General features: G+C 57.1%; 1 long non-coding RNA gene across 4 annotated transcripts; it reads left to right on the forward strand.

Annotated features, from left to right (window-relative positions):
- Positions 1 to 1,524: 1,524 nt before the first annotated feature.
- LOC117438935 (uncharacterized) lies at positions 1,525 to 4,538 on the forward strand. Of its 4 annotated transcripts, none has more exons than XR_004551096.1 (3): positions 1,525 to 1,576; positions 2,311 to 2,426; positions 4,152 to 4,538. It is a non-coding gene; the product is annotated as an uncharacterized lncRNA (long non-coding RNA). The 4 variants fall into 4 exon arrangements; XR_004551098.1 differs by lacking the exon at positions 1,525 to 1,576 and adding an exon at positions 1,786 to 1,804; XR_004551097.1 differs by lacking the exon at positions 1,525 to 1,576 and adding an exon at positions 1,815 to 1,833.
- Positions 4,539 to 10,781: the final 6,243 nt, after the last annotated feature.

Below are 10,781 nucleotides of genomic sequence, written 5' to 3' on the forward strand. Positions count from 1 at the left end.
TAATAGCTCTTCTCAGTGTGTGTATAATGAAATCACGGAGATTTCTTTTCAAGGTAAATCTCTCCAATGTAAATTTGAAGTCCATGTACTCTTTGACTTTGTCTCCTTAAAAGTCTTGTGTAAAACTTGAAGGTAGCAGTACAGTAGGGGATATCAAAAGGAGATTTGGAGCTTAGTAAGGATTCTTCTGAGTGTTTGAAATTTTCAACTGATGCTATGAAAAGGAAGTCGGGGCTGTGTCTTTATAAACAGGAAACTAAATGCCTTTCAGTTGGTATGCTCTCTTTGGGGTTCTGCCTATGCTAAATGTCACAGAGGGACCATATCCCACTTGCTCCCTTCTTCCATTTCGATCTTCACCAGAACCTGTTCGTGCATTACTGTGCCCAAACTCCTGGCTGAGAGGAGCATTGTGCCCCCCAGCATCTCACCAACCACTGGGAGCTGCCTCCCTGTCATCCCAAGGTGTTCAAAGTAATCAAGTGCCTTCTTCCCACCAGTACCTGCTGAGCAGTGCCCAGATTTGAACTTGAATTTTGCTGTCTGCAAAAATAAACAATCTCTTTTCACCCTACCCTGAAAAAAAGCCTCTTTATTCTGTGGTTTGTCTTTGATTTTAAACACTTCTAACAACCAGCACAAGCTTTCTGACAATGCATATCTGGGGATGGATGTTTGCACTTTGGGAGCTGCTTTCTGGAGCACCTGACAGTGCACTCTGTGTACACACTATATGCAGATGGACTTTGATGTCAGTAAGTGAGGATACCCATGTTGGTGGCAGTGTTATGGAGGACACTATGTGTAGCTGATGCCCAGCACCAGCTTTCTGTCCTGGCACCTTAGGCTGAGGGGCAGAGGCTGGACACTGGGACTTAAAGAGCTGGTGTTTGGGTCACCCAAGACCCCCTAGGAGATGGAGCCCGGTCTGGTCCTGCCTGGGGGCAGGGATCGCGTTTCCAGGCTGTCCATGCACAGCCGGCTCCGTGCTGCAGCGGCACCAGCTCCGGGCACACAAAGCCCCGCCGGGAGACGTGAACCTCGGGGCTGCCGTCGGTGCCGGGGATGCGGCTGCCCCTGCTTTGCTGCTCGGGGCGCTCCGTACGGGGGTCATTGCCCAAAAGCGGCCCCGTGGGGCTCTGGCTGACGAGGGGGGCGCGGATGGGTCCCGGTGGAAGGGAGAAGCCGCTGCCGAGAGCCACAGGTGGGGTTAAACGGGAAGAGAGGAGCGGTGCGGTGGGAACCGGGGTGGAGCTGGAGTTGTGGGGGTTTGGCTGCAGCTTTCCCCAAGCTCCGCGTGTTGTGCCCGGGAGGAAGCAGGAGGGAGAGATCAGAGGCTCAGATGGGTACGGGGGTGGCGGCTGCGGATGATGGGGCTGTAGGGACGCCGCGGTCGGGGAAGCAGCAGGCGGGAGATAGGACCCGGGAGGCATCGCCGAGAGGGGCGGGGCCTGGCTAATTAGGGGGCGGGGATATGCTGGTTGTGGGCGGAGTCACGTGGTGACGCACGCGCCATCTCTATAAAAGGCGAGCACCGGGTAAGCCGGGGCGTGGCGCCGGCGGCTCCTCCATTGCGGTGAGTGTGGGGTCCTGGTGCATCCGGTTCTCCGTGTCCCGGAGCCATCCCCGGCCCCTTCCCGAGAGCTCCCGGCGGCTCCAGCGGGCGCTGCTGCTCCGCAGAGCCGGGACCGACACCGGGGAGGGGCCCCGGGCTCCGGCGGCCGAGTGCTGGGAGCGGAGCCCGAGGGCTGAGCCTGGGCTGGGGCCGCGCTCGGAGCTGGGCAATGGAGTCCTGAGCGTTGGAGTCTGGAAACCAAGCGGGGCCGGTTCGGGGTCAGAACCAGGGACCGGGGGCTGGGGGCTGGACCCGGGGTCACTAAAACCGGGTTTGGGGCTCGGCAATGGAGACCAAGCCCCACGTGTTGGAGTCTGGAGCCCGGCTCACGGGGTCAGTTGAGGGGCTCAGAGAGAGCTCGAGCTGCCCAAAGCAGGTTCCGAGCTGGGTCGGGCTGGTATCGGTTGGTGGCTGCTGAGCCATTGCATTGTGCATCACTTGTGTTCATTGGTTTTAACCTTCCCTTTTGTCCCCTTTAGCTTTATATTCTGTCCCCTTGTTACTTCCCTTATCATTATTAGTAGTAGGACTTGTGTTATCATGTATTTAATTTACATTATACATTTTCTGTTGTATATTGTTAAGTTCTGGGCCCCTCACTACAAGGGAGACATGAAGGGGACTTGGCTGGTGGGAAGGGCAGGAGCACAGCACATTGCACTCTAAGCATCATCTTGTGCCTTTGAACCCTGCAGGTGCCCAATGGGCTGGAGGCCGTGAGCATCGAGAGCAAGGGCTGCCTGAGCAGCGGACGGTGAAGAGACAGATGGGACATCGTTGGAACGCAGGCCCAAGGAGAGGCCCCGTGCAGGTAAGGACACACTGGGGACACAGTGTAGGGTATTTGCAGGTTGTCCTCTTGGCAGGGATACAGGCAGTAGTTAAGGGGTGCAGGCAGTGGCAGGAGGGGAAGTGTAGGTGTCAGGCTGGGTAGCTGCAGGTGGCAATTTGCCTATTGCAGGTTTCAGGTTGGGAAGCATAGGGGTTAGATGGTATAACAAAGGTGTTAGTTTGGGTAGTGCTGGTGTCACTTTGGGTATTACAGGTGTTAGGTTGGATCCTGTAGGTGGCACTTTGGGAACCAGAGGTGTCAGGCTGGTAGAGTAGGTGGCACTTGAGGTGGCATTAGGTTGGCTGTCATAGGTGTTAGATTGGGTAGTGTCAGTGTTACTTTGGGTGTCATAGGTGTTAGGTTGGGTATCATAGTGTTAGGCTGGGTATTGTGGGTGGCACTTTGTGTATTACAGTTGTCAGGTTGGATCCTGTGGTAGGTGGCACTTTGGGAACCGCAGGTGTTAGGTTGGGCAGCAGAGGTGGTACATTGGGCATTGGAGGTGTCAGGCTGGGTAGAGTAGGTGGCACTTGAGGTGGCATTAGGTTGGCTGTCATAGGTGTTAGATTGGGTAGTGTCAGTGTTACTTTGGGTGTCATAGGTGTTAGGTTGGGTATCATAGTGTTAGGCTGGGTATTGTGGGTGGCACTTTGTGTATTACAGTTGTCAGGTTGGATCCTGTGGTAGGTGGCACTTTGGGAACCGCAGGTGTTAGGTTGGGCAGCAGAGGTGGTACATTGGGCATTGGAGGTGTCAGGCTGGGTAGAGTAGGTGGCACTTGAAGTGGTGTTAGGTTGGATATCATTGGTGTTAGCTTGGCTGCTGTGGGTGGCACTTTGGGAACCAGAGGGGTTATGTTGGCTGTTGTAGGTGGCACTTGGGGTACTGTAGCTGTTAGTCTGGGTATCATAAGCAGCACTTTGGGTAGTGTAGGTATCAGGCTTGGTACTATGGGTGGCACTTTGGGAACCAATTGTGTTAATTTGGGTAGCAAAGGTGACACTTCTGACTCAGGGTTAGCACAGCTTTATTAGACTAACCAGTCTAACCCCCCTATCTGAGGTGCTTGGAAGTTGGACAACTTGGGTTGCACTTTGTGTACTGTAGGTGTTAGGTTGGGGGGGGTGGGAGGGGGGGTGGGAGGCGGGTAGGAAAAGGGGTAGAGGGTGGGGGGGGGCGGGGGGGGACGGAGGGGGTGGGAGGGGAGGGGGGGGGTGGGAGGGGTGGGAGGGGGGGGTGGGAGGGGAGGGGGAGGGGGGGGGTGGGAGTGGGTGGGAGGGGGGGGGGGGCGGGGGGGGGAACCAGGGGGGGACCCGGACACTCTGTCCTCCAGATAAGACATCTCTATATATACAAAGACAGCAGTACAGCAGTCCCCTCCTTCACCCCCCCCCCCCCACCCGCTCCCTCCCCCCACCCCCTCCCTCCCCCCACCCCCCCAGGAGGGAGTTAGGGGGGGAGGGAGGCCTCCCTCCCCCCCTAACTCCCTCCCTCCCTCCCCAGAGGGCTTAGGGGGGGGCAGGGAGGGGCTTAGTGGAAGCCCCTCCCTGCCCCCCCTAAGCCCTCCCCCATCCCCTCCCCTAACCCCTTCCGTCCCCCCAACCCCTTCCCTCTGCTCTGGAGGGGAGGGGCTAGGGGGAGGGAGGGGGTTCTTATACCTGTCCAGAGTCCATCCCAAACGTCGTATCCCTTCTGGAATCGCAGCTCTCTTCAGGGACCATCCCGGGGTGCTCGACCTGTCCCTGCAAGAAGAACACCCATCACCACCAATCTCTTCATGCGTCTGCCACTGGCCACCTTTCCTACCCACCACCAGCCCAACCTGCTTCCTCCCCACACATCTTGGCCTTGTGGCACTCCTAGCCCCACACTGTGGCCATGCTGCATCCTTCTATCTGTCCTGTATCATCTTCTGCTTCTCCACTGGTATGTGGAGCATGGGCAGACTGTGCCTGGTCCCTCCTCCAGGCCTTTGCTTCCCTGGCTTTTCCCAGCTGGCTCCCACATGTACACAGCTGTGCAGATCCTTCCCAAATAACAGCCTTCATCCTGTGGGATGGAATAAACCTCCTTTCCACACACAGACTTCAATGGCTGCCTCCTGCATCTTCTTTGTCCTCCTCCTCCTAAGAACCCCCTCACACCATGAGCACAAAACATCACCTTGCACCTGGCAGTCCACACACCTGGATGATGCCATCTCCCATGTCAGCCTTTAGTGCTGAGCAAGAGTTGTCCAACTTCCAAGCACCTCTGATGGAGCCAGTCTAATAAAGCTGTGCTAACCCTGAGTCAAAAGTGCCACCTTTGCTACCCAAATTAACACAATTGGTTCCCAAAGTGCCACCCATAGTACCAAGCCTGATACCTCACTACCCAAAGTGCCGTTTACTGTACCCAGCCTAACAGCTACAGTACCCCAAGTGCCACCTACAACACCCAACCTAACCCCTCTGGTTCCCAAAGTGCCACCCACAGCAGCCATGCTAACACCTATGACAGCCAACCTAATGCCACCTCAAGTGCCACCTACTCTACCCAGCCTGACACCTCCAATGCCCAATGTACCACCTCTGCTGCCCAACCTAACACCTGCGGTTCCCAAAGTGCCACCTACCACAGGATCCAACCTGACAACTGTAATACACAAAGTGCCACCCACAATACCCAGCCTAACACTATGATACCCAACCTAACACCTATGACACCCAAAGTAACACTGACACTACCCAATCTAACACCTATGACAGCCAACCTAATGCCACCTCAAGTGCCACCTACTCTACCCAGCCTGACACCTCTGGTTCCCAAAGTGCCACCTACAGGATCCAACCTAACACCTGTAATACCCAAAGTGACACCAGCACTACCCAAACTAACACCTTTGTTATACCATCTAACCCCTATGCTTCCCAACCTGAAACCTGCAATAGGCAAATTGCACCTGCAGCTACCCAGCCTGACACCTACACTTCCCCTCCTGCCACTGCCTGCACCCCTTAACTACTGCCTGTATCCCTGCCAAGAGGACAACCTGCAAATACCCTACACTGTGTCCCCAGTGTGTCCTTACCTGCACGGGGCCTCTCCTTGGGCCTGCGTTCCAACGATGTCCCATCTGTCTCTTCACCGTCCGCTGCTCAGGCAGCCCTTGCTCTCGATGCTCACAGCCTCCAGCCCATTGGGCACCTGCAGGGTTCAAAGGCACAAGATGATGCTTAGAGTGCAATGTGCTGTGCTCCTGCCCTTCCCACCAGCCAAGTCCCCTTCATGTCTCCCTTGTAGTGAGGGGCCCAGAACTTAACAATATACAACAGAAAATGCTTAATATAAATTAAATACATGATAACACAAGTCCTACTACTAATAATGATAAGGGAAGTAACAAGGGACAGAATGTAAAGCTAAAGGGGACAAAAGGGAAGGTTAAAACCAATGAACACAAGTGATGCACAATGCAATGGCTCAGCAGCCACCAACCGATACCAGCCCGACCCAAGCAGCGATCGCTGCCTTCCAGGTAACTCCCCCCAGTTCCTATCCTGGGCATGACGTGCTGTGGGATGGGATGATCCTTTGGCTCCTTTGGGACAGGTGTCCTGGCTCTGCTCCCTCCCAGCTTCCAGTGCCCCTCCTCACTGGCACAGCACAAGAGTCTGACAAGTCCTGGGATTGGGCTAAGTACCACACAGCAAGAGCTAAAACCTCACTGCTGATGTTATCAGCATCAGTCTCAGACAAAACCCAAAGCACAGCACTGCACCAGCTCGGGGGAAGCAAATGAGCTCTATCTGATGTTATCAGCATCAGTCTGATGTTATCAGCATCAGTCTCAGACAAAACCCGAAGTGCAGCGCTGAGCCAGCTCATGGGAAGCAAACGAGCTCTATCCCAGTCTAAACCAGGCCATCACCCACCTGCATTCCCAACCGCCTCCCTCCCTGGCTCAGTGGGACAGGGCACAGTGGGGACACAGAACGGTCTCTGCAGCCAGATGCAGCCTGCAAGGCAGTAAAGAGCCCAGCCCCTTGACACACGGGTACAGAAGCACACAGACTGACACAGCAAGGGGGCCTGGTTAAGTAAGTCCTTCATGAGGGGATGCATGGGAAGTGTGCGCTGCTGGATATGTATTTAATGCTCAGAGCGGTGCCACTTGACTCCAAGGAGCTCTGATGGCCCTTCCTGCCTGGGACCAGGAGATGACGTTATCCCCTATTGCCAGCATCCCTGCACCTCGCCCTGTCAGTGACAGCACCTCAGCAGGTACCAGAACACCTGAAACCAGCAAAGTCATCCCAGAAAACCCCTCCACTGCCGGGCACTTGACACTCACTCACAGGCCTGCAAACCAGCGCTCCTCACAAAGCAGAGCTGGACCTAAAGGGCAGCATCTGTGGGGACCCGGGATGTGCAGCCCTGCTCCAGAGGGAGCCTGCCTGTCCTAGGGGTGCTGCTGCCTACGGAAGCTGTGGGGCAGGAGGAGAGTGATGCAGGACCAGCAACATCACAGCCGTGCCCCTCTCCCTGGGTGCCCTGCGGGATGAGCCCTGCTCCACACCTCCTGCTGCTCCCTGAGAGCCTACGCCAGCCTTGGATGGCAGGGAATAAAACCCCATAGACAGCACAGACGTTACCCTCTTCTCACACCCTCACCTCACAGACGTGCTCCCAGCCCAAGGCAGCACTGCCAGGAAAGGAGGGGGCTCAGCACAGCTCAAACAACCCCAGACATTCAGGGTGCTCCTGCTCAGAGCAGGGCCAGGACTGGCCCCATCCAGCCTGGCCCCAGGACCGGCACTGGCTGAATGCCCTCCAGTACCCCTAGGACAGGGCCACTCGGGGGTCACACATGGGGGGTGGGTGTAAGTTGGAACTTCCCTGCTCTCTCCCAGCTCACAGCCACCATCCCTTTCCCATGCCCTAACTCCTCACCCACACGTGCAGGGGGAGATGCAAAGACGAGAGCCTGGACACAGACGTGAGCCTCTGCTGCCCCCAGGCACAGAAACGCTTTGGCTCCCGCACAGGAAAACTCCACTTTGGCCACAGTGTTCCCAGTCAGCAAACACCCATCCACACCAATACATTCAGCAGCTCTAAACCCTTCCTTAGCAAAGGATGCTGACACAGGGGGCAGATGCAGCCCCATAACCTGCCTCAACAGCCACTGTTGCCTCTGGCGTTACCAGGGCTTGCAGAAGAGCACCTAAAGGCCTTGGGTACATTAGTACAGATCCTACCAGCCAGGCTGTCGAGGACAACAGCATCTCGAGGGTGCGCTGGCTTTGCCTTGAGCAGGTTTAATCCCATGGGATGAGCGGGTGGGAGCCAGGCACGTGCAGCGCAGGCAGGAGGGATGGAGCCAGCCCCAAACACATCCGTGCAGCTCAAGCCAACCTGCGGTGCCCTGCACATACCATGAGCTGCCTGCACATAAAGCACTCACGGACCTGCCCTGACAAGCACATCCCGCAGAGCTGCTGTGCCTTGAGATGGGGACACCTCTCCCGACACCCTCGCTAGGCTGAGCTGACACGGGGCTCCCTGCGGGCTACAGAGCGGCGGATGAGAGGCACTCGCCCACCCCTGCTCCAGGGACACGGTCCCATAGAGACGGGCGCTGCCCACAGGAGGGACGATCCCACCTGGAGCACTGTGCAAAGGTGACAGCTCCTCGGACACTTCCCGCCCCCAGCACCGGCTCCTGCCCCGCCTGCTCCCTTCCCACCCGCTCGGACCCTTCCTGCTCTGGAGCCACAGCATTCCCTGCTCTAGAGCCGCAGCATTCCCGGCTCTGGAGCCGCAGCATTCCCGGCTCTGGAGCCGCAGCATTCCCTGCTCTAGAGCCGCAGCATTCCCTGCTCTGGAGCCGCAGCATTCCCGGCTCTGGAGCCGCAGCATTCCCGGCTCTGGAGCCACAGCATTCCCGCTCTAGAGCCGCAGCATTCCCTGCTCTGGAGCCACAGCATTCCCTGCTCTACAGCCGCAGCATTCCCTGCTCTGGAGCCGCAGCATTCCCGGCTCTGGAGCCACAGCATTCCCGGCTCTGGAGCCGCAGCATTCCCGGCTCTGGAGCCACAGCATTCCCGCTCTAGAGCCGCAGCATTCCCTGCTCTGGAGCCACAGCATTCCCTGCTCTACAGCCGCAGCATTCCGGGCTCTGGAGCCGCAGCATTCCCTGCTCTAGAGCCGCAGCATTCCCTGCTCTGGAGCCGCAGCATTCCCTGCTCTGGAGCCGCAGCATTCCCGGCTCTGGAGCCGCAGCATTACCGGCTCTGGAGCCGCAGCATTCCCGCTCTAGAGCCGCAGCATTCCCTGCTCTGGAGCCACAGCATTCCCTGCTCTACAGCCGCAGCATTCCCTGCTCTACAGCCGCAGCATTCCCGGCTCTGGAGCCGCAGCATTCCCGGCTCTGGAGCCGCAGCATTCCCGGCTCTGGAGCCACAGCATTCCCTGCTCTGGAGCCGCAGCATTCCCGGCTCTGGAGCCGCAGCATTCCCTGCTCTACAGCCGCAGCATTCCCGGCTCTGGAGCCGCAGCATTCCCGGCTCTCCTCCGCTCCCTCCCGTGCTGCTCTCGACTGCTCCTGAGCCCGGAGCTCCCTCCTGCCCCGGCCGCTCTGCCCCCTCTGCCCCTTCCTCGGGCCCCGCTTTGCTTCCTCAGACAGCAGGAAAACGCCACAGCCCCAGCTCGGATCCGCCATCCAAGCCCAGCCCAGGGACGGCAAACTCTGCCCTCAGGCCTGCAGGGACTCCCTTCACAGAGCACCGCAAGGAAAGGGATGCGGTAAAGGGTTCCTTTAACGGTCTGAGCCATTCATTCCAAACAGGGCCTGTGCTGAGGGTCTCTGTCAGCTCTCAGCCTGCCCTGGTTGGAGGGGTTCCCTGTGCCTACAAGTGAGGATGTGCTCTCATCTCATCTTCAGCCTGGTTCAGTTCACAACATCCATTAGCACTGAACACTGCTGATCCATATTCCTATTGAGCTAATGAGAAGCAGAAGCTGCAGCTCCAAAGGCAAAGGGGGCCACGGGCAAACTTCCAGCCTGCAGAGAAGCAGAGCATCCCACCCCTATGATCCCAACAAGACCCTCACAGAGCCAAGAATGGAGCTGGGACATGGAGCACAGCGGCTATGGGAAGGAGAGCTCGCCTGCAGGGATGCTGAGGCATGAGGAGAAGCTGGGATGTTGCTCCTGGGGTTTGGAGACTGGGATCTAAGAGCCAGGGGTGTGAGCAGTGCCCAGGCCTCATCATCACAGGCACTGCAGAGCAGCTCTGCTCACACACGTGGGCCTTGGGCCACCACAGCACCCTCGGGTGCAAGCAGGGCAGCACAGCCAGGGTGCTCTGGCTCATACAGACACTAAGGGGCTGCTGCCCTCAGCTGCACTCAAGCCCCTGCTGCTTTCTGCTCCTCCAAGGAGGCCTTCAGAAGGACCCACATGAGATGTGGGCACACAGCGTGACCCAAGGGATGGCTTCCAGGATCAGCACACAGGACAGACACGATGGAGGTTCAGTTACTGGTTAGCAAAGCCCCTCTCTAACGGCTGACACTGGGATTCAGGAGGCCCTGACACATCCCACCTCTCTTCTGCAAGCTCAGATCTGTTTCCCTCTCCCCTCTCAAGCTACGCAGATTCCTCCTCTGACTGAAACATAAGGACCACACTGTCAGCAGGAGGAGGGACAGGGACAAAGAGGTGCAGCAGCACCATCAGTGCTGAGCCCTGCACTGGAGAAAACCCAGTGCTTGTCCTCACTTCTGCCAAGCACCCCACAGCCCATGCACACGATGCGGCCTCAGCCATAGGGAAGGAGCTCAGCAGAGCCATGGGGAGATGATCCCCTTTACACAAAGGGGTTATTTGGGGTTGCATGGACCTGGCAGGTCAGGCAGTGCCACCGCTCTCCCATTCACTCTCTGGAACATGGTGTTATTTCCATGTCCAGTCTATGGAGCTGCTCTAAATCCCATCTCATTGGGCCATCCTTGCCTGCTTTACTGTCATTACACCAGCCCAGATGCTACGTTATTCCCCCCATCCCAATTCCAACACACACACATGAAACCAGTGACAAGAAAACAGCTGCCCAGTCAGAATATCATCTCACTTTATTAATCCTTTTATTAGTTTTCACCCCATATGATCACAATTCCATAGATTCCCAATTTGCTGGGAAGAGGCAGAGGGAAGGAGGGGGGAATAACGTAGCGTCTTTTCCCCCTTTTCTTTAGCACTGCACTGATGCATCACATGTCAGGGTCTCTTGCCAAAAGCCTCCTCTTTCTGCAGGGAAAAGCTGCTGGGAAGGAAGTTTTGCTCCG

This window comes from Melopsittacus undulatus, unplaced genomic scaffold, assembly GCF_012275295.1.
Source record: "Melopsittacus undulatus isolate bMelUnd1 unplaced genomic scaffold, bMelUnd1.mat.Z mat_scaffold_815_arrow_ctg1, whole genome shotgun sequence".
In the NCBI taxonomy this organism is placed as follows: domain Eukaryota; kingdom Metazoa; phylum Chordata; class Aves; order Psittaciformes; family Psittaculidae; genus Melopsittacus; species Melopsittacus undulatus.